Source organism: Lethenteron reissneri, chromosome 24, assembly GCF_015708825.2.
Source record: "Lethenteron reissneri isolate LAM-NWPU_2019-01 chromosome 24, ASM1570882v1, whole genome shotgun sequence".
Taxonomy (NCBI): domain Eukaryota; kingdom Metazoa; phylum Chordata; class Hyperoartia; order Petromyzontiformes; family Petromyzontidae; genus Lethenteron; species Lethenteron reissneri.
In genome coordinates this window covers 16,845,240-16,867,909 of record NC_083802.1, presented here as the reverse complement: position 1 = coordinate 16,867,909, position 22,670 = coordinate 16,845,240, and the positions used below count along the sequence as shown (strand labels likewise).

Here is a 22,670-nt window from a genome sequence, read left to right as displayed (position 1 = left end):
CTCCTTAGTCAAGTAGCGCGCAGCGAGGCCGGGTATCACAGTTGGCTACGTACGGTGTGAAAGAAGTTCAACATCCACACAGAAATAGTACGGTTGGCTACGTACGGTGCAAAAGAAGTTCAACATATGTACGTACGTACGCAAGAGTGTTTGTCCTGGTAAAACCACGCCAATGTGTAAGATTAAAATTAACACAAAAGTGCCTTAAAAGCACGTCTGAATGTTCGGACGCACGCGTAGAGGAGGGAAGGGACAAACAAAAAGTGGATGAAATTAGAAGGGCGGCCATGGACGGAAATGCCGGTGGGAGGGCAGAAGGAATAGAGGGCGATGGAGGTGAGATCGAGGGTGGCGAGCTGGAAGGACGCGTCGGTGCAAAGACATTTGGGGAAAGTGGATGTGACCAGCGAAGAGAAACACACATGGGGAAAAACGATCATAGCAGACAACTCCATGTGATGTAAGTTTAACTTCTTTCGCAGCGTACGTAGCCAAACCGTGCGAATCGGAGGTGCGGGGGCTAAATCGGAGGTGACAATGGGCCCTCTCTGGCTTAGAAGAGGAAGAAGTCCGTTGTGCAGACCTTCCCATTATTAGCGGCAGCGTGGAAGCATAACATTGCTGGGAATAGGCACGCATTTCTGGAGTCGTTCTTCGTCGTCCGATTTCTGGAGGAAACGCGCCAACGTCTCTTTCTCTCTCTCTCTCTCTTCCATCGCCAGCGGTGGGGAGAGTCGCCGAGCCAATGGGTTTCAGGGCTGTTGTTTTTGTTGTTGGTCAAGATGTGAACGTGGCCCTAACATTCTTAAATCCCTTATTTGTCCCTGCGTGCTCTCTCGCTTCCAAAACATCGTTTTCTACGCCCCCGCAAACATCTCGGACTTCATGACGTTCCGCAAAGTGTCGGTGGGCCTCGAGCGGGATAATGAGGCCCGTGGGTTTTAGTGACTGCAAAAGGAGAACGTCGCAATGACTTTGCCAAGCACCCCGGGGGTGCTGAAGTGAGCACGTGGAGGCGAGTGGAAGTGTCGCTGGGTGCTGCGTGTGCGTGCGAGATGGGCGGGCGAGGATTTGGGGGGGGGGGGCTAGGAGAGAGAGGGGGGGCACGGCTGGGTGGTGGAGGGAGCCTGACGTTGTTTGGATTTTCTGCCCAGAAATCTCCGCTTCTTGGGAATTAGCCCGAGTTTGGCGAACGTTTTGTCGACATGTTGACAAGTCAAACGGTTGGCTGTGCGTGGGAAATAAGGGACCAACTGGCATCAAATTTGGACGTGTAAAACTACTTCGCGCAGGTCGGCGAATCAAGGTTTACAAAACGTGCTAAGGTCTGGCCTAAATTCTTGTGTTTTGGAGATTCACGCCGCAGCTGGAATGCATTGAAAATTCGTGCAAACTTCACGTGAAATCGAATTGTGTCATTGTGACTGGGGCTGAGACGATTAACTCGTGATCAGTCAATCAATCAATCACTCCCCCGAGAGCATAATTTTCCTACAATTATGTAAGCACTAGGTCTCATGCTGGGTTGCCGCAGTGGCTACAGTGACTTCGGGAGAGAAAAAAAAAACTGCGCCACAAACCTGGCGATCCGAGTTCTCAAATCCTTGCCAACGACGAGCACAAGCGGCAAGCGATGTCTGAATCGGTCCCTTCTTCCCACTCCACCCGCCACTTCGTCAACCGGCACCGACCGATGTGGTCACTTCTATGGATGCACGTTGAACTTCTTTCGCACCGTACGTAGCCAACCGCACCCCGCATGCCGCCGTTAAACCGCACGCACGGGACGGCGGTGTCACACCGGGGGGAGAGGGAGCGCATCGTTCGTCGCTGACGCGCGGCCGGGGGAAGCGACGGGAGAGTGGCACCGGCCGCCAGGATCGTTGTGGTCCCTTCCTCCCTTCGCTCCCTCCCTCTGCTCCCTCTGCTCCCTCCCTCCGCTCCCTCCCTGCCTCCCCTCCCCTCAACTCCGCTCCCCTCCCTCCGCTCCCTCCCTTCGCTCCCTCCCTCCCCTCCCTCCCCTCCCTCCCCTCCCTCCCCTCCCTCCCCTCCCTCCCCTCCCCCCCTCCGCTCCCTCCCCTCCTCCCTCCCCTCCCGTCCCTCCCTCCGCTCCCTCCCTTCGCTCCCTCGCTCCCTCCCACCCCTCCCTCCGCTCCTTCCCTCCGCTCCTTCCCCACCCTCCCATCCCTCCCCTCCCTCCCCCCTCCGCTTCCTCCCTCCCTCACCCCGTCTCTCTCGATCTCTCTCTCTCTCGACGCGGTCCGGATGTGAACCGTCAAAGCATGTATTTGAACGCGGCAAGAGTTTCCCCGTTCTGCGACGCATCGACGGCAATTTCGCCAAGGGGGTTATTTTTTTTTTAATGCGACGACGCAAACAAAAACCCAAACCCTGCTGCAAGTAGTGGGGCGGGTGGCGAGTGGCTTGCGGGTGGTGGGTGGAGGAGGAGGAGGAGGGGGTGGGGTGGCGGACGGCTAATTGTTTTGCGCGCTCAAAAACATGACCTCCTTGTGACGCGATCGTTTGCGACTCGCGCGCGCGCAACGACATACGCTGGACAAGCCGACGGGAAGCGCGCGGGATTATTGTTTTAGTTTGTTCCAAACGCAGTGGCACCGAGGTCAGCGATTGTGGGAAGCAGCATACCACGTGCGCAGCACACCACGCGCGCAGCACACCACTCGAGCAGCACACCACTCGAGCAGCACACCACTCGAGCAGCACACCACGCGCGCAGCACACCACGCGCGCAGCACACCACTCGAGCAGCACACCACTCGAGCAGCACACCACTCGCGCAGCACACCACTCGCGCAGCACACCACTCGAGCAGCACACCACGCGCGCAGCACACCACTCGAGCAGCACACCACTCGAGCAGCACACCACTCGAGCAGCACACCACTCGAGCAGCACACCACTCGAGCAGCACACCACGCGCGCAGCACACCACGCGCGCAGCACACCACGCGCGCAGCACACCACTCGAGCAGCACACCACTCGAGCAGCACACCACGCGCGCAGCACACCACTCGAGCAGCACACCACGCGCGCAGCACACCACGAGCGCAGCACACCATGAGCGCAGCACACCACGAGCGCAGCGATGGGTTTCTGACAGTTCCCCTTGACACACAAACTCACGCACGACCGCGCGCGTGCAATCCACACGGACGCACGGGCCCTGTGCGCGCGCGTGCGAGTGTGCGCGCATGTGTGTGTGTGTGTGTTAACGGCACATTAACCAACTCAAACAAATACTGTGTAGAACTTCTATTTAAGAGAGCTATTGGTCAAAGATAGACAGAGAGAGAGAGAGAGGGAAAGAAAAGTCATAACGGTTTTCCAAAGGAGAAAAAAAAACCTCGCAACCCGACGGTACTGGGTCGTTCAAACGTAAACATCGCTCGGTGTTTGAGGCAAAGAAGCTGAATGGTGGAGGGAATATTTGTTTTCTTACAAAACACACGAAAAAACCCTCACGTCTCCACATTTTTTCCTCTTCATGTCGCAACTTATGCTCTTCTAAGAGGGCACATCCGTGCAACGGGAGCGCAGCGTTGTTGAAAGTAAGAGCGTCGGAGCCGCACGGAGACCAGACGTCATCCACCAGGCGCGGACCCCGAACCGTCGGGGAAAAATAAATAGTGTGAGAGAGGTGTTGGGAAACGCAGACGTGGCAGATGGACAACGGCAGTAGGACATCGGAGAACCGCAGTACGACATCAGACAGATGGACAAACGCAGTCCGAAATCGGTGCAAACGAAGCAACACAAGGGACACTGCCCACGAGTGCCCGTCAACGTGGGTTCATTAACAGATGACGAGAACCGAGTTGGATTTGATGACCGGGTCTCGGCTAAGATCGGTGGGAAGTGTCATCTTAAGCTGTCCCCGGGGTCCACCTCTATCCCCTTCACCAGGCCTCACTGGTGAAGTATGGTCAAAGGCCCCCCCACCCCCCACCATGATCGACGCGATGAGGGTCAGGCCTTCATCCAGCAGTTTGCCGACAGAAGAGCTGTAAATGATCGCTGTTGCTCCAGAATCATCATCGTTGATTATTCATTGGTTTCTGTGCCCCGAGCGTTACTTTCTCTCTTCTCTCCCATAATTCCCTGCCCTGACCACAACAAACGCCACTTGCCACTAAGTGGCGGTGATGTCAACACGGCGGTCGTGCCAGGCTACGTGCACGCCAAGGCCCTGACCGCACACCCACCCCAACACCCCGCAAATTCAACCCAAAAGTGGTTTCATTTTTTTTTTGCACTGACGTAAAACATTTTTGAAAGATGCGGTTGCATTTAGAGGGGCATTCAGATTCTAATGATCGTGTGGTGGCGGTGGTGGCGGTGGTGACGGCGATGGTGGGTGCATGCAGAGTAATGAGCGTGCGAGTAATTTTGACCAGGGTAAATAAATGCGACCCGCACGACAATTCGCCCATTGTCCCTGAACTTCACACGTGCGTCTTGGGGGGGGGGGGGGGGGTACGGGTTCTCGCCACGCTGATGACAAACCGCACCCCCCCCTACTACCCCACCCACTACTCCCCCGCGACACCGCAGCCGCTTCTCTTTCGTACCCCCCCCCCTTCCACGACAGCGAAAAACACAAAGGAAGCCTAAATAATTTTCTCCCATTGTCCACACCAAACGGTGCACGAACGCGTTGGTCGAGCTCGGTGGGGGGGGGGGGGAGTCGATGGTGGGGGGGGGGGGGGGAGTCGGAACGACACAAAGGCTCGAGCGAGGAGATGCCGGCACTGGTGAAAAAAAAATCCCTAACGCGTACAAGCGCGCGCCCTCTAAAACGAGGTTTGCTCAGCCGCTAACCGCCTTCCAGATCACGTGTCGTCGGTGACGCTGGATCAGATGTCTGCTAGTCCCGGGCTATCAAGTCCACTGGTTCTCTCGATCGGATGTCAGCGGCTCGAGATCGGATGTCCGTGGTTCCGCGGCAAATGTTGTACACGGGCCCTCTCATCATCACACGACACGTCACGAAATTGGACACACGCCGCTGTTCACATCGCCTTGGCTGCCGATCGGTTGGTCACGTAACAGAGAATCGTGTGTCCGGCAAGACGGTGATGGCTTGGGGAGGCCTTCATCCAGCAGTGGATCGATCATGGCTCATGATGATAATGATGGAATTTGCTGATACGTGATATGATGGCAATACCATGTTTGAGTGTTGAACTTCTTTCGCACCGTACGTCGCCAACCGTGCTAATCGGAGGTGCACCAGAATGCCCTCCTCTGCTGGTAGTCTACTAATTGCACTCTGATATTCTGGCCACATCCATTATGGATTATATCTGTAAAGAAAAGGATGCCTCCTTGGGAATTAAGAATAATGTACAACCCCACTGTTAATCCATCGCCGGACAAAGGCTATGTCGGCCATTGGGGGGTTGTTTGGCCATACCATTGGTACCTCATTTGCCAGTAAAAAATTTATAATAGTTTTTTTTACCCTTTTATCTGGCAACAAAACTGACACCTTTTTTTTACGATGAGTCATGTTTGCATAGACCACAATACCTGCAGTCATAATGCAAACCAAAAACATATTTTTTTACTGGCAAATGAGGTACCAATGGTGTAAATGCTTAACCCGAGCTCTCATACTCTGATGGTGCATTGTCTTTGAGTTGTGCGCCTTTTGGCGTCATCTGGTCCAACACCATGTGAGACTAGGCTCTAAGGAAAGCTGTCTCGGGTGTGGACCACTCAACTTCAAGGACAGTGCATACATTATCAGAGTTGTGTGTTTTGTTTGCATTATGACTGTAGGTATTGTGGTCTATGCAAACATGACTCCTCGTAAAAAAGGTGTCAGTTTTGTTGCCAGATGTTTGGCCATACTTCACCACATTGGTCAGTGCAGATTAGTGAATGGGGAGGGGGGGGTAGCACCAGTTCAGATACCACTCGCCACTGATGTTCGCTGCGACCGGGTATCGAACTCAGATCATCGGGGCCCGAGGCGTGCCACGCCAACCACTTCGGCCACCATTCCACCCGTTCCAGGTAATGGCGCTCAATTCGACACGAGGACATTGAGATTCACATCGCTTCTAAGTGGGGAGCGCATCTTACGACGGCAGACGCCGTGATGCAGATAGATCAAGCGACCTACTTGCTGTGCTGTACTCTACTCGACGCTTCTGCAGCCCAGGTCGCATCTTAGAGCAAACACCCTTTTGTGAGCTTCAGTGAAATTATTTTCGAACTTTCAGGCATGGGGCCTGAGCTCAGCAGGCTGTGCACTTAATTAATTATTCACTTCCAGATATTTCATCTTGATTTGAAGCTTTCGTGACTGCAGGAATCCATACTCGGTGGTTCTTTCGGTAAAGTCACGTAGGTATACATTTGTATTGTATTTTATACCCACGTGACTTTACCGAAAGAGAGTATGGATTCCCAGATATTGCGCTTAAAGCTCACGAGCGGCGATCTTAATTAACGAGGCGGGGGGCGGGTGGAGGTCGGAGTGGTGTCGGAGGGATGGCGAGAGCTGGAGCCATCCAGACTGAAGCCAACTTGAAGCCATCCTGCCCGGGCAGCCGAGTGTGGGCCCCACCGCCCACCCAGACGAGCGGGCGTCGGAGCAGCCGACAGCAGCGGCCCCCGCGGGCTCGCCTTACCGGTCCGCTCGGGCACAGGCCCCAGCAGCTCGGTCTTTGTCACGGGAACACTTTGTTGCATTGTTGTGCGCTAATGTCCTTAAGATCCTCCCCGAGCCGCCGGACAATTTTAAGGAGATTAAGCGATCCATTAGGGTCTCAATGAAGATGCTGCCGGGAAAAAATAAAATAAAATACCATATTACGACGGCTGATTAGGAGAGGAGACCGCCCCCCACCCACCCAACCCTCCCCCCCCCCAACTGCCCGCAGTTATTCTTGTGCTGGGTTGAGAAAAAAAGCCCCCATAGGAGATGCAGCGATGAAATCGGTTTGTGTGCAGGTGTTTGTGACGAGGGCATTTTTCTGCATCGCGGGATTGTTCCGAGATGATGGTCAGCTTGGCGGAGGCATTCATCCAGCAGTGGGTTGAGCAAAGGTTGTTTCTGCTGCTAGTGATGATGATGATGACGATAAAGGTGATAAACCCGCGATAAAATTAAAGGAGTGAACGTTAGAGATTCACATTTGTTTTAACAACATATCTGAGCGGGCGTATTGCGAAGGACCGTTTACTGTAAGCGGCTGCTGCTTCTTTTTTTGTGTATTGTGCGAGAGGAATCCATAAATGAGCGTGGCGGGCGGCGATTGGCAAAAGCTGCGACTTTACGGGAGGGGCGGCAAGAGTAACGAAAGAGAGAAAGAAAGAGAGAGAGGGAAGGGACGAACAATAAGAAAAAAAGCATCACAACTAAATATAAAAATTAAACTGACACAAAGACAACGAAAAAAAAGCGAGTTGGGAGAGAGGAGGGGGGGGCGGCGGGCGAAAAGAAGACTCCCCACTGAGATGAAACGCCCCCGCAAAAATGTCGCCGTGATGCCAAAAAAAGTCGCCGTTCACTTTGATAGTGGCCGAGCGCCGGCTTTAATTAATAATTCATTGTGTTCCATGCGTCCGCCCGCTGCTGTTTTTGGCACAAACGTCGGCACCAATAAAAATACCTTTTTTTAGCTATAAAAAACGGGCCTTTTTGAAATAATATTTGCGTTAGCGCAAGCGTTAAACAACCTACTGGCGGTGGTGTGGTATGCACGCGGCTTGTGATCCAGCACTGTGCTAGGCAGCAGGGAGGGGTGGGTGGATCACCGCACACACCGATGTTGTGCGAAACTCTCTCTTCCCGCGGGCGTCAAGTAGGTGCCGTACCCTAGGGCGCCAGGAGAAGGCTGTGCAACAAATGGACTAATCGCCATCAGTTTCCATCTGTACGGGAATAAAGCATTGCCCTCTCGCACGCGGGGGATTTTCTCCGCGTGCTCCAGTTTCCCCCCGAATGTATGATAGACACTCGTCATTTTAATTGGCTGAAAACATTTCTTGAATAAATAAAAACTCAATGCAACAGCAGGACCCTTTTGGGAAAATAAAAATAGTCATCCAACTCATCTTCTTGGTTCTTTCAGTAACGTCACGTTGAAGGGAAATAATAAAATAATAAGCCATTCATTCAGACGCTGTCTTCCCGACAGACCTGTTCTTCACCTGAGGACGGCTGCTTGCGTTGTGGCCGAAACGTCGTGAGAATTATTTGATTATGTTTTATTTTTATTATTTTATTATTTCCTTTCTACGTGACTTTACCGAAAGAACCAAGAAGATGAATCCTTGCAGTCACGAAAGCTTTAAATCGGAAAAAAAAGTCATCCAACTCATTGTGACTTTCCTGGATCGGGGAATTTTGCATCGCTCGCGTTCAGTGTTCGACACCGCAACCTCCGTCCGCATCGCATCGCAGCTCTTCCCAGCAGCCATCACCAACAAGCTTTGCACCACGCTCGGTCTCGTCCCCGTATCTTTAATAGCACTGAAATTGTAAGCGTTGTAAAAAAAATGCTAAAAAATGTATGTGCCAATGTCCCTTTTAAATAAAAATGTATTTCGAAAATTAAGGGAATATGCGTTCGCTGCGGTGTACAAACTCCAAATTAAAAATAAATAATCTCAGGTTTTAAAAAACGAGTATAAAGGGCTATTGTGCAAAACATATACTGTACATTTCGATTTAAAGCTTTCGTGACTGCAGGGATTCATCTTCTTGGTTCTTTCGGTAAAAAATAATTCTCACGACGTAAGCAGGCGTCCTCAGGTGAAGAACAGGTCTGTTCTTCACCTGATGACGGCTGCTTGCGTTGTGGCCGAAACGTCGTGAGAATTATTTTATTATGTTGTATTTTTATTATTTTATTATTTCCCTTCTACGTGACTTTACCGAAAGAACCAAGAAGATATACTGTACATATTTTCTGATCAGGCAGAATTTTATTTAAGGAATTTGTGGAGTTGCTGTTTATCTGTTAAATATGGACAGAAACGTCACATTAATTGTTCAGAGATTTGAGCTTAGGCAAGAAACCACGCGAGCAGAAACGATGACCTTGGCTATGCCTAACGATGACTTGGCAGTCCCAAGTAGAGAATACTTTGGAGAATGATGTCGTTTACTGCAGAGATGGAGCAGTGGAATTGGCCCATGTGCTAGACACCTTGTGGCATCACAAACCCATGAGACGTGGCGAGTTTGGGGGGGGAGCTTCATCCAGAAGTAAATTGGGTACAGATGATGGGTGATTATGATGTACTCTGCACCCTCATCCCAGTATTTCACTATTTTTTGCTCTCCAAGTCTCCCTTTGCAAAAAGGGACGCATCTCAGCTGCTTAGATATAATAATTATCAGCCGGTTTCATCGCAGGAAGCCCACCTATCTGCTTGTCTGAATATATCTGTCCGTCTGTATCACCGGATCTCAACTTGCACGCCTCTCCATTTATGTCCGTCTGTGTCATACTCTGAGTCTCTGTCCATCTATGAATCTGTCTCTCCGTCTGCTTATGTCTGTCTAGATCAACCTTCTTTTTGTATGCATCTCTGCTTGTTTCAATTCTCTGCTTGCGTGCTGCTGTGCCTCTCTGAAACGATGTTCCATCCATCCGACCATCGGTCTGTCTTTGTCTTTCAGCTATCCGTCCTCCTGCCCCTTGCGTTTGTTTCCGCCTCTCTCTAACTCGGGCTACACTTTGAACCTCAACTGTGCCCAATCCGCGGGGCGTATGTGTGTGTGTGCGTGGGGAGCGGTGGTGTAGCGGTTAGCGCGCTGCGCTACGAACCCGGCGACCCGAGAATGATTCCCGCACATGGGCCGACACCGGTGATGGTTATCTGAACCGGTCGTGGGCCTTCCCTAGGTCGACTCAGCCTCAAATGAGTACCTGGTGCGGTGTGTAAACATCGCTACTAGGGGAGAAAAAGGCGGCCGGGCGTGGTACTGGCCACCCACCCCGTCGTGTGCCTTGCCGGACTTCATAGGTGCAACTCGCTAACAGCACTTGCCCCAGCAGTCTGTGAAGGCTATACGGGGGATCTCTGTCTTTGTGTGTGTGTGTGTGGGGGGGAGTTTCGGTTTCCCACGCCGCACGCTGGGGCTGAATCCCGCACCAGCCGCTGGGAGCTGGCGCAGATTGCACGCGAGCGCTCTGCTCGAGTGCGCGTGACGCGAGATGAGACTCGACGGCCCGCGCTGCCCATCCGAGACGCAACAGACCAAGGGCATTGCCCCAACGGCGCTCTATCTCGTCAGTTACCTGCAAGGGCAGGGGGTTAGCGTTTTGCAGTGGCAAAGAGTAGGGAAAAGCATGCAAGCACGCGTACATCTAAACGTCGTAGGTCAATGCGTGCGTGATAGTTCCCATCGAGCGGAGCAACCGACGCCCGCTACGGCTTGTGACACGCATCGTGAAACGCTCGCTCGCCGTTGCATACAACGCCGCGGTGTTCAAGAGCCGGTGCTTGTGAACTGGTTTGTTGTTGTTGCGTTTAGTTAGTGGTCCTTCCCCCGCACCTCCGATCAGCACGGTTGGCCACACGTACGGTGCGAAAGAAGTTCAGCGTGCATGCGGTGTGTAATGGTAACCGAGGTGGCGATGGAATTTATTGTAACTCTGTGCTACGCCAGAAATGCGACTGCCCGCAAAAAAATAAAAACTTTGGACGACCTTGAAGGCGTTTTCTAAAAATGTGGGGGGGGGGGGGGGCGCATCGCTGCTCATCGTTAAGTCCGACCGGAAGCACTCGAGTTGCCAAAAACACACACAAATAACAGCAGGGCAAGCGAGCGGGGGGAAAAAATCGACGCGAAAGTAAAAGTAAGAAGCAAGAATGTCCTTAATTGAGTTAATCAGATAAAGACAGAGGGTAGGGAGAGAGAGAGAGAGAGGAAAAAAATGGCAAAAGGAAAGCAAAAACCATTTCAATTTTCCCCATCTGGTACCAATTGCTTCTCCGAGCTCCCAGCTGAAATGATGCAACAAATTGTTTAATTATAAAACATGCTGGCCGCATTTCCTTCTAAACGTTGTGCCCCCCCCCACCCGACCCACCCGACTGCACCCGCCCGGCTCCCACCGCTCCTCATTCCGCACAAGTCTGTCCACTCTCGTTCTCTCGCTCTCCACCCCAGACGCATCTGCGTCCACTGCAGCAGAATCGCCTCCTGCGAGCTCGAGAGGAGTCGCCACTGAACGTCCACCCCCCCCTCGCCCCCGCCCCCACTCTTCCTCGCGCACGTAACCCGTCACGGAACACGCAGAACGCCCCCAATCCACCGAGAAAGTTTAAAGAACGCCAAATAACGAGCGGTTCAAAGTGTTGCATCGGTGCGTAATTTGAGGCTCTGGCTTCACGTGGGTGTTCCCTCCTCTCCCCTCCCGTCGGAGTTTGTTGCTGTTGACGTTTGTGACTGCCCTGCACTGCTGACACATGCCCGACGGCGAACTTGGCACCATTTGTATTCTCCCCCCACCACCACAACCGCCGCTAATCAAGGAAGGCTTTTAACGTTTAGAAGAAGAAGGAAACAAATGTACGCATTCCGAGGAACTTAAACGTAATTTTAAATACCGTAGAATATGTACGCGCGCGTACGTCAACGTGAGTGCGTGCACGCTAACCTGCCGGTGATTTCCCTTGGGGGGGGGGGGAGGGGAAGGTGGGGGGGACTCAATGCCAACAAAAGCAGATCTCTACATTGCACCGCGCTACGGACCCCCCCCAAATGTCAGCCACTGCGTCTGACATTTCATCCCCGACACTCAAAGGCCACGTGTAAAATGAGTAACAACAACAACAACAACTAGACAACAAGAGGAGCGATAAACGAATGGCGTGAACTAATTAGACATTTTCGCGTGCCTCCGTCTATGGGTTTAAAAGAAAAACATTCCTCCCTGATATCTTCATATTGCGAGTGAGATTTCTCCTTTGGTGAAACGCCGTTCAAATGGCCTCCGTCCGTTTCGGCAGAAACTTCAAAGGGCTGCCGCTGACCTCCTCTCGTGCTGTTTTATAACCTCCCAGGGATATTACAGAGTCGCGCAGGGGCTGCCGAGGGATTTTTCAAGCTAAAGGCTAGAATCGGTTTCACGTTGCTATGTGTTTAGGCTTGAAAGATCGCGTTTCAAATAAGTGGTTTTGTTGAGAGTCAAAAAAAAAATGTGGTCAAGATGAGTTTTTCCCCCCGCCCCCCCTCTCTCCCCCTTCGACCAAGCAGAGCCTAATAATTGCAACTCCATTAATTTGTCCTGCTTCATTATTTATTTAACCGCTCATTTACAGAAAGTATGTTTTGGCACGCGGACCCGAGTGGCGAATGCAACAGCAACAACAGCAGCAGCAGCAAAATTTGTGGAAGTGATGCATTAACAAACAATTCCTTCTCGACGTTCGCAATTGGTGAGCACGTGGCTTAAATCAGAACGCAGACGACTCTCCCCTGCACACGGTTCAGGCAATTGCAGTGGTCGTTCCATACGAGTGCAGACTTGTATGACAAAGACAAAGACAAAGATTCCCCCCCCCCCCCAGTGTAGCCTCAACAGACTGTTGGGGCAAAGTGCTGCTAGCGAGCACCTATGAAGGACGGCACAGCACACGCCGGGGTGGGTGGCCAACACCACGCCCGGCCGCCTTTGTCTCCCCAGTGGCGATGTTTACACATCGCGCCAGGTACCTATTTGAGGCTGAGTCGACCTAGGGAAGGCCCAGGACCGGTTCAGATGATCGTGGCTGATGTTTGGCCGTGAGCGGGAATCAAACTCGGGTCGCCGGGTTCGTAGCGCAGCGTGCTAAATGCGAAACTACCGCTCCCCGTGCAGACTTGTATACACACACACACAAATCACTCCATAACCATCCCATTAAACAACGCAGCCTTTAAAAACTGAAAGGAAAAAAAGATCGAGTCCGCTAATTTACGCTAATTGTCCCGGGGTCAATGGCTCATTCTCAAAGCAGAAAAAGCCAAAACATTGACACAACGAAATTGTTCCTCTGCTTGTGTTGTGCCACTTTGTGTTTGAGATTCAAGTGGAAGGTGAGAAGCCCCTGTCTGCTGCCAAGGGTTCTGTACACCACCAAACATCTAATCGTGGAATTTGCCAAAACAGCCCAAATGCAGGATCCGCCTGACAACTTGTTGTGTAGATGCTGCTCTGTGGGGCTTTGCTTATTTTTTATCGACATCAAACGCCACCGTATACACCAAAATCAACCTAAACATTGGGCCAGTGCTCCATTGTTATTCGGTATTTGTTAATGACGATCGCGTTCAATATCTCTGAGCCGATTGTTTTAACCTTTACAAACCCTGATGAATGAACGAGCACGCCGGCCAGCCAGCCAGCCGACACCGCAGCAAGGCATTCGCTCTCCTTCCCAACACTCACTCGTACGAGCGTGTGCATGTACGTGCTTGTGTGTGTGCGTGGGGTGTACGTGCGTGGTGTGTGAGTGGGGCGTACGTGCGAGTGTGTATTTGTATGCATGCGTGCTGTGTGGGTGCGTGCTGTGTGGGTGCGTGCTGTGTGGGTGCGTGCTGTGTGGGTGCGTGCTGTGTGGGTGCATGCTATGTGGGTGCGTGCTGTGTGGGTGCGTGCTGTGTGGGTGCGTGCTGTGTGGGTGCGTGCTGTGTGTGGGTGCGTGGGGTGTACGCGCGTGTGCACACCACGAGACACGCAGGACTCCTGTGAGCAGCCCCCACCCCTCCCCCCCCCTTGTTGGAGTAATTTGTCAGGCTCTGGCCTGTGGGGGTCTGTGTGGAGGCATTTGCGGGGGGGTCCTCACGACATCGCAAGCGCCCTTCCAGGGTAGTGTGGGGTCAGAGGGCACGGGGGGGGGGGGGTGTCAGCTGGTGCAGCTGCCTGCGGGAGCTGTCGCTGGGACCTCACTACGAGGGGGGGGGGGGCAGGCGGTGGGGGCATTTGAGGCCCCGTCACATCACCTGTGAAGGTCCTCGTGAGGCCGGCCCGCATGGCAGGAGGGTTGGTGCAAATTAGTTGCTCATCGGGGAAAAAAAAAAGAACACATCGCTAAGCATATTTTTTAGGGCTTGAAGTAAATTATTAAAATGTTTTAATTATATCCGCCTTCCCACCTCCTGGCCCCGTGGCGCAGAGAGCCAACTCTGGCTCACAGGCTCTGTCAGGGAGGGTCCTGAGTTGGGATGTTTGGCCCGGATTCCTTTTGAGTTTGAGAATGCATTGAAGGAAACTCATTGGCGTCAGGGAAAGAGGATCATATTCTGCATTATTCTTTGGTTCTTTCGGTAAAGTCACGTATAAAGATAAAATAATAAATTAAATAATAGCATACGACGTTTCGATTGTGTTGCACAATCGAAACGTCGTATGCTAGTATTTAATTTATTATTTTATCTTTATACGTGACTTCACCGAAAGAACCAAAGAATAATTCCTGCAGTCGCGAAAGCTCCATACTCTGCATATTTGTTTATTGCCGGTCAGAAAGCTATTTGCTGTCCTGTCTCCCGTGACCACCCAACCGCTCTACTCCACAGGAATCGCCAAAGGTGCCTCAATGTTGCGATGCATTTGTGGTGGCGAAATGTCACGCACGTTGAACTTCTTTCGCGCCGTACGTAGCCAACCGTGCTGCTCATCGGAGGTGTGGGCGGTGGGGGGGGGGGGACAACAAACTAAACACAAAATTCAGTTCAAGAGATTACTTTTCAAACTAAATTTCAAAGAGCGTTCCAGACGGCCGCAGAAGCGCATCTGAAAGCGCGCGTTTCAGTGGCCGTCTTTGTTCGAATGCCGAGCCGAGAAGTTGCTGTGAGGATGAAATTCCCCATAAGTCACCGAACGCAACGCGTCCCTGCAACTCGAATCGTTGATCCCTTCCCCGCGGTGGAAATCCGCTCGCCAAGTCAGCCTAGGCGTTGTCGATTAAACTAAAACCTCAACTTTTCACTTTGTTTTATTTTTTTTACCAGGTATGGCCCCATTGAGCTGCTCTATAGCTATTTTTTCAGAAACGACCCGGCGATCACAAATGATAGCTCAACGAAGTGGCTTATCATCGAGTGGAAATGTATCGCAGCCACGTACTCTAAAGGCGTGACGTTGATTCTAAATTTTTAGGAGGGAAAACCGGAGGAACCGGAGAAAAATTCCAGCGACCAGGCGGAGAGAGACACTCAAACTCCAAATATACAGGCGTCAGGGATCGGGGGTCGGGTGTCGGGATCGAACCCATGTCCACCTGCATATCAGGCGAGGTCGTTAACATCTCACACCGATATGATTAAACGGGTCAGACCTTGCTGATGAATCTCAGTACATTTTAACCAAATCCATAATTAATTATTCAGACGAATCGAGGCGAAGAAACACTCATCTGGAAAACCCTTGAGAAAATTCAACAACAACCCGCCCCCCTGTTGTTAATTCTTAAAGTGCAAACCTTCATGGAAGAGACACAGAAGAGGTACAAACGAAATACCCAAAGTTTACCGCAAGTATCTACTGCTCGCCCGAACTAAATTTACAAACGATGGAAGCGGGCCGCAACAAAAAAAAAAGACCCGGGCACAGAGAAAGAGAGAGAGAGGAGAACGACGCCGTGAATGGTGGGCGTAAAATAAACAAGAGGCGAAAGCGTGGGGAGGGCTTAGGTTACCCGCTGGTGGAGGAGGAGGAGAGTTCGGGCAGGGGTGGGGGGGATGAGAGAGAGAGAGCGAGCGAGCGAGCGAGACACCGTGAGAGAGGGGAGACATTCTTAACATCTTATTACAATTTAATCTGAATGACAACATCACAGATGCGATTTGGCCCCTTGCCCCGGCCAACATCTGCGCGCTGCCTCGCCGCTTCCTCGGGGGAGCCCGAGCGCAGATCTCGGTGCAGCCGGCTGAGCGTCGAGGGGGCTCCGTCCGGAACGCTCGCAAGAAGCCTCGCGGCTAAAATCTGCCACGGCATTTTCGTTGTGTTATGTTCCTGCTATTATTATATTTCATCGGGAGTTTTGTTGTTGTTGTTATCGCGGATTATGCACAGCAGTCCGTCCGGTACACCCACCCAGGCGCCTATATCCCACGTTGTTCCTGTTACGAAGTTGTCTTCCCAGCTCTTGTTTTTACCGAGTTGCTGTTGGCGGAAATTTACATTTTTTTCTGCCGAATTTTCGTGGTGGAGAGATGTCCAAGTGCACAGGTCCCGTGGGTTTTCAGCCCACCCATTTCTTGCTGGCGTTTAACCACCTCCCCGTGACACACGTGCGTTTCACAACGGTGCCCTTTGGTTATAGCCAGGTGACGGCCCGTTTGGGACCAGGCGCCAAAATCCCATCTTTCATTTTGTACTTTTTGTGTGCGCGTGTGTGTCTCACTTTTGGAGGAGAGTCTGGCCCACTGACGGCCACAGCTCCCATCCCCCGGTACACAGGAAGTCGGCACTTAATTCAGAACACAATTAGGTCCAGCGATCTGTGACATTGGATAAAAGACATAAGAAGTCGCGTGGTGCGTGTGGGTGATGGAAGCAGCAGCAGCAGCAGGAGGAGGCAGGGCTGGGAGCGAGGGAGGAGAGGGAGGCGAGATGAGGAAGCGATTAGGCGTAATTTGGACACTGGGCCCTGCACGTTTCTGGCTCTGGGTGGAGCGGCACCTGCCGACAGGGCTCGCAGGGATGCGCGGAAGAGGGAGAGAGAGGCGGGGGTGGGGGGAATAGAAAGAGGAGAGTGGGGGGGGGGGCAATCTCGCTTCGCTCCCAGCTCTCTCTCCTGGCGTTAAAACTTTCACACGGCCGCAGCCGACGTGTGAGTGTGCGGGTGTGTGGGAGTGTGTGGGAGTGTGTGTGAGAGTGTGTGTGTGAGAGAGTGTGTGAGAGTGTGTGAGTGTGTGAGAGTGTGTGTGAGAGTGTGTGCGTGTGTGTGAGTGTGTGAGTGTGTGTGAGAGTGTGTGAATGTGTGTGTGTGAGTGTGTGAGAGTGTGTGAGAGTGTGTGAGTGTGTGTGTGTGAGAGTGTGTAAGTGTGTGAGAGTGTGTAAGTGTGTGAGAGTGTGTGAGTTTGTGTGAGTGTGTGTGAGTGTTTGAGATTGTGTGTGAGAGTGTGTGTGAGTGTATGTGAGTGTGTGGGAGTGTGAGTTAGTGTGAAACTGTGTGTGACTGTGTGTGAGTATGTGTGAGTGTGTGTGAGTATGTGTGTGAGTGTGTGTGTGAGTGTGTGTGAGTATGCGTGAGACTGTGTGTGACTGTGTGTGAGTATGTGTGTGAGTGAGTGTGAGACTGTGTGTGAGTATGTGTGTGAGTGTGTGTGAGTATGCGTGAGACTGTGTGTGAGTGTGAGACTGTGTGTGAGTGTGAGACTGTGTGAGTGTGAGACTGTGTGTGAGTGTGAGACTGTGTGTGAGTGTGTCAAATGCGTCCGGGTGTGTTTGCCGGCCGCGCACCCCCTGGTGTGCCGTGCCGCGAACAGCGCTTGCCCCAACAGTCTGTTCAGGCTATACGGGGGATATTTGTCTTTGGTATGTGTGCGTTTGTCCGTGTGTGTGTCTGCTTGGAGTTCACGACCATCCATCAGCTGTGCGATGGTTGCGAGGAGTCGTCGCTAAGTAACGGGTAGCGGCAGTGCGAAACGAGCGAGAGACGAGATACGAGAGAGAGGGGGAGGTGGGAGCGGTGAGAGACGAGGGGAGAGAGACACGAGGTGGGGGGAGACACGAGGGGGACAGGCGAGGGGGGAGAGAAGCAAGAGAGACCCCCGCGACGAACGTGGGTTCTGGGGGAGCCCTCCGAATGTCCCTAAAGAGCACCCCCTTTGAAGTCCCCCTTCATGGAGCCTTTGCCCTTCAACCCCCCCCCCCCCCGCCTTCTCCTCTCCACGGCACCCCCAAAGCTCTCACACCACACGCGCGCGAGCGACATTGTCCGATAAAGCGCCCAGGGATCGATGCCGGTTGGGATGTAAAGCGCGGAAGCTTTTCGCGGCGTGTTGCGCTGTCGTGCGTTACAAAGATCCCCCGTGTAGCCTCGAGAGACTGCCGGAGCAAGTGCTGTTAGCGAGTAGCACCTGCGAAGGCCGGCATGGCACAAGAGGGGGGGGGGTTGGGTGGCCAGCATCCACGCCCGGCCGGCCGCCTTTGTAATAAATAAAATATTTATTTTATAATAAAATAAATATTTTATTATGTTTTTTTTATTTCCCTTCTACGTGACTTTACCGAAAGAACCAAGAAGATGAATCCCTGCAGTCACGAAAGCTTTATATCGAAATTTATACGGTGGATCTTTGTCTTTTATTGTTTGGTGAGTGGGTGAGCGAGTGAGTGTGTTTGTTGTGAGCTGCAGTGTGCTGGCGGTTGAACGGTGTGGACGAGACGAAGCGGTGAGAACCTGCTAGATCTCGAGCCGTCGACGTGGAAGAGGGGAGATCAAGGGGCGAAGCTCCAAGGCAGCGGCGACCGCGGTCGTCGTAGCGATAGCAGAGCGAGAGGAGAATTCGAGAACTCGATCTGATTTAAATTTCGACTTAAAGCTTTCGTGACTGCAGGGATTCATCTTCTTGGTTCTTTCGGTAAAGTCACGTAGAAGGGAAGTAATACAATAATGAGGACGGCTGCTTGCGTTGTGGCCGAAACGTCGTGAGAATTATTTTATTATGTTTTGTTTGTATTATTTTATTACTTCCCTTCTACGTGACTTTAACGAAAGAACCAAGAAGAACTCGATCTGATATCACCCGATCAGAGCCTCACCCGGACGGACCCTGCCAGACCCGATATGATGAAACACATCCTTAGCAAGATCCGATCGCTATCTGACCCGAGATCGGCGTCTGCCCTGACCTGACCTTATCCGACGTCGCTCGAACATTCACGGCCCATGCACGTTGAACTTCTTTCGCACCGTACGTAACCAACCGCGCTAATCGGAGGTGCGGGGATAGGACAACTTTCTAAGACTTTAAAAGCTGGCTTATGGCCCGTATGGGGGGCTTCGTCCAGCAGTGGATAGATCATGGCTGATGATTATGATGAGGACACACATAAGCCACTACGTGACGGTGACGTCTACACAACGCTTGTGCCAGGCTAGGTGCACGTTGAGGCCACGTGAAGTGTCGAAGACTCGCTGCTGGCAGGAGATCACGGGGCAGACCCAGGTGTTATGGGTTAACTGACTGAGATGACTAGTAGATGCATGCATAGACAAAGATCCCCCGTATAGCCTTAGTAGACTGTAGGGTCAAGTGCTGTTAGCGAGCACCTACAAAGGCCGGCACGGCACACGAGGAGGTTGGTGGCCAGCACCACGTCCGGCAGGCTTTATCTCCACAGTGGCGAAGTTTACACATCGCACCATGTACTCGTTTTGAGGCTGAGTCGACCTACGGGAGGCCCATGCCCGGTCCAGATAATCGTCACCGGTGTTGGCTGTGAGCGGGAATCGAACCCTGGTCGCCAGGTTCGTAGCGCAACGCGCTAACCGCTGCACAACCGCTCCCCACAAGTGAACTCATACACACACGCGCACACACGAATAGCCGAGACAATGTTTAGAGAACCGAATATTGAAATAGCTCCAAGACTCACGCTCTCTGGATTTTCAATATTCGTTGTGCCGCTCACATCAAATGCCGCAATGCGACTACGCTGTATCATCATCATCATTATTATAACAATACGGTCCCCCCATGGCACACATACAACAGCGGCTTCAACGCCAGCCTTCGGCGACTGAACAGAGCTCTGCGGACGACATCGGCGGTCTGTGTGAAGGAAGCTGTTGGACCGTCCGCCTCTGACGACCCAACGACGACTGCTGCGTCGGAACGCACAGCCTTGCGCAAGCCGCGGCAGTGTAACGGTGCGTCGAGTAATAAGTGGGGGGGGGGGGGGGGGGGTCTTCAATGTCGCGATAAACGTGCACATCAAATCACGAACGCAATGTGCGGTCTTTGTGCGAACGGGGAGAGTGGTAGAGTGGTGGTTATCCCTCTCATGGCCACCAACACCAGTGACGATTGTCTGAACCGGTCCTGGGTTTCTCCTAAGTCGACCCAGCCTCAAATGGGTCCCTGGTGCAATGCGTAGCAACTAGGGAGGCAAAGGCAGCCGGGCGTGGTGCTGGTTACCCACTCCTTCGTATCCCGTCCCGGCCTTCACAGCTGCTCGCTAACAGAACTTTACCCAACAGTCTGCTGAGGCTATACTGGGGATCTTTGCCTTTGTGCCATCGCTGTGTAATTGTTAGCAGCACACCCGAACTCGCGATCCAGAGATCGCCCGTTCGTTCTCCCGGCGCGGCAACGCGAACAATGGACAAGCGGCCGAAATCCGAACCAAGACGAAGCATAAATGGGTTCACCCACAAATGGGTTCCCCCATTTACAGGTCGCGTATGGCGGGGTAAAGCGTGGGTACCTCGAAGCGTGGAAGACGAGGCCAAAATAACCCTCTAGGCAGAGGCATTCTGTTCGAATTCGGTAAAAAACGCGATATTTCAAGGGCCACCAACGCATGCGAATACGCACGTGCATCGAAGCAGTCCGTGAAAGAGGCTCACGCGGCTCTGGAGCCGCAGGTTTTTGGCAAGCCTTGCTCTAGAGGAGGGGTTGAGGGGGGGGGGGTCTCTAAGAAGTAATTTCTCAAATGGCGTGAGTAAGAAATTGCAGCGCTGCGCTTTTATCTATTTTTTACTAAGTTCACAAACAGTAAATGAACACGCACGTTAAGCGACGGTAATAATGAAACGCGCTTATAAAAGTATTTTTTTAAATATATCAGCTAATTACAACAAATCTATATTCATTATTACAGTTGTTGGATATTGTTAATACTAGAAGGGGGGGTGGGGGGGGGAGTGAGTATGGGGTGGGTGTGGGGAGTTGACAAGGCGCGAGCATGGGCGATGCGGAGAGGCGACGCGCGCCCGCGTGGTCGGGAGAGGCGGTGACTCGGGCGGTCGCGGCCTGAGTCACCGCCGTTATTAATTTGAGCGCTCAACGAGGCCCGGGAGAACGGGGGGGGGGGGGGGGTGGCTCAGCTCACAGAACAATCGGCTGCGAGACCGGGGGGAGGGTCCGCGGGCAGGCGCGCGTGGCATGAGCGGTCGCGTCGCGGCGCTCACGAACTCCGGCCGGGGTAACCAGAATTCGATTCCCAGCTCACGCCCACCGACATCAGGGATGATTAGACGAACCGGTCCTGGGCCTATCTGCTAGCACGATCTCAGCCTCAAATGAGTACCTGGTGCGATGTGTAAAAACATCGCAACTAGAGAGACAAAGGCGGCCGGGCGTGGCGCTGGGCATCCAGCCACCCCCTCGTGTGCCGTTCCGGCCTTCATAGGTGCTCGCTAACAGCACTTGTGCTCCAACAGTCTGGTAAGGCTGCACGGGGGATATTTGTATGTGTCTTGTGGGGAGCGGTGGTGTAGCGGTTAGCGCGCTGCGCTTACGAACCAGGCGACGGGAGTTTGATTCCCACCCACGGCCAACAACACGAGTGAAGATTATCCGAACCGGTCCTGGTCCTCTGAGTACCTGATGCGGTGTGTAAACATTAGCAGTGAAGAAACAAAGACGGCTGGGCGCGGTGCTGGCCTTCATAGGCGCTCGCTCTTGCCCCGAATTGTCCGTTAAGGCTATAACGGAGGGGGTCGTCTTTGCCTTTGCACGTGTGTGCGAGTGTGCACGTGTGTGTGAGTGTGCACGTGTGTGCGAGTGTGCTCATCCTTACGAAAATTAATTTCAAAACCCGCCTAGGCTGGGCTGGGGTGGGGGGGGGCAAAGGGCGCGCGTCTGTACGGAGCCCGTCACAATGCCCCCTTTGTGCGCATCTTATTGCGGACGCAACTGTACGTGCCCGTGCTGGGTGGCTGTGCCGCGTAGGGCCCCACGTGCGTGCGCTTTGGTTAGCGGTGGCGACAGCGGAGTGCGCGCGCTAGGAACCCCGGCGGAACCCCGAGTTCGATTCCCGCTTCACGGGCCAACACCGGTGACGGTTGTCTGAACATGTCCGGAGGGGGGGGGGGGTGACTCCCCTAGGTCGACTCGGCCTCAAATGAGTACCTGGTGCGGTGTTTAAACGTCGCCGCTAGGGAGAGAAAGGCGGCCGGGCGTGGTGCTGGCCACCCAACTCCTTCCATATGGCGTGCCGGTCTGTGTAGTTGCTTGCTAACAGCACTTTGCTCCACAAGTCTGCGACGGCTACCCTGGGGATCTCTGTCTTTGGCGAGCTACGAAATCGGCCACCTACCCACCTTCCCCACCCACACCACTCCACTCCTGCAGGAACAAGCAGTGGTGAAGTATGGTGAAACAACGCGCATGACCGACGCGGCGTGTGGGAGGCCGTCGTCCAGCAGCGTATTTTAACAAATGGGCTGTCAATTATTCTGCGATTAATTATCGTAGATGTGCGGAGTGACTATCACGTGATGCATAATGTTTACCGAGCACGTGGTCAAGGTCAATCCTCCTCTTAACCCCCATTCTCCCCGTGACCCCCACACTCACCTCCACGCTTTTCTTCGTACCTCTGTGAGGAGTTGGGGGGGGGGGGGTTAAGCTGCTTTGTAAAAAATAATAAACCTTTCTAAATGTCCAAATTCAACCCTCCTGGCAAAAAAAAAAAATATAGCCATGGGACTTAGTGAGGCTCTCCTGGACTTGTGG

The 22,670-nt window shown here is 52.9% G+C and overlaps 1 protein-coding gene across 3 annotated transcripts in view; it reads right to left on the bottom strand.

Moving 5' to 3' along the window:
• Nucleotides 1-22,670, bottom strand: part of LOC133346696 (retinal dehydrogenase 2-like) — a 72,034-nt gene that overhangs the window by 32,671 nt on the left and 16,693 nt on the right. Inside the window, exon 1 of one of the 3 annotated variants that reach the window (XM_061558495.1) lies at nucleotides 1,802-1,907. The exons of 1 other annotated variant lie outside the window; for it this stretch is intronic. The gene's annotated coding sequence lies outside the window, so the exon portion shown is untranslated. Of the gene's footprint in view, nucleotides 1-1,580; nucleotides 1,719-1,801; nucleotides 1,908-22,670 lie in introns of those variants that run through there. One more of the 3 variants, XM_061558494.1, reaches the window with a different exon arrangement.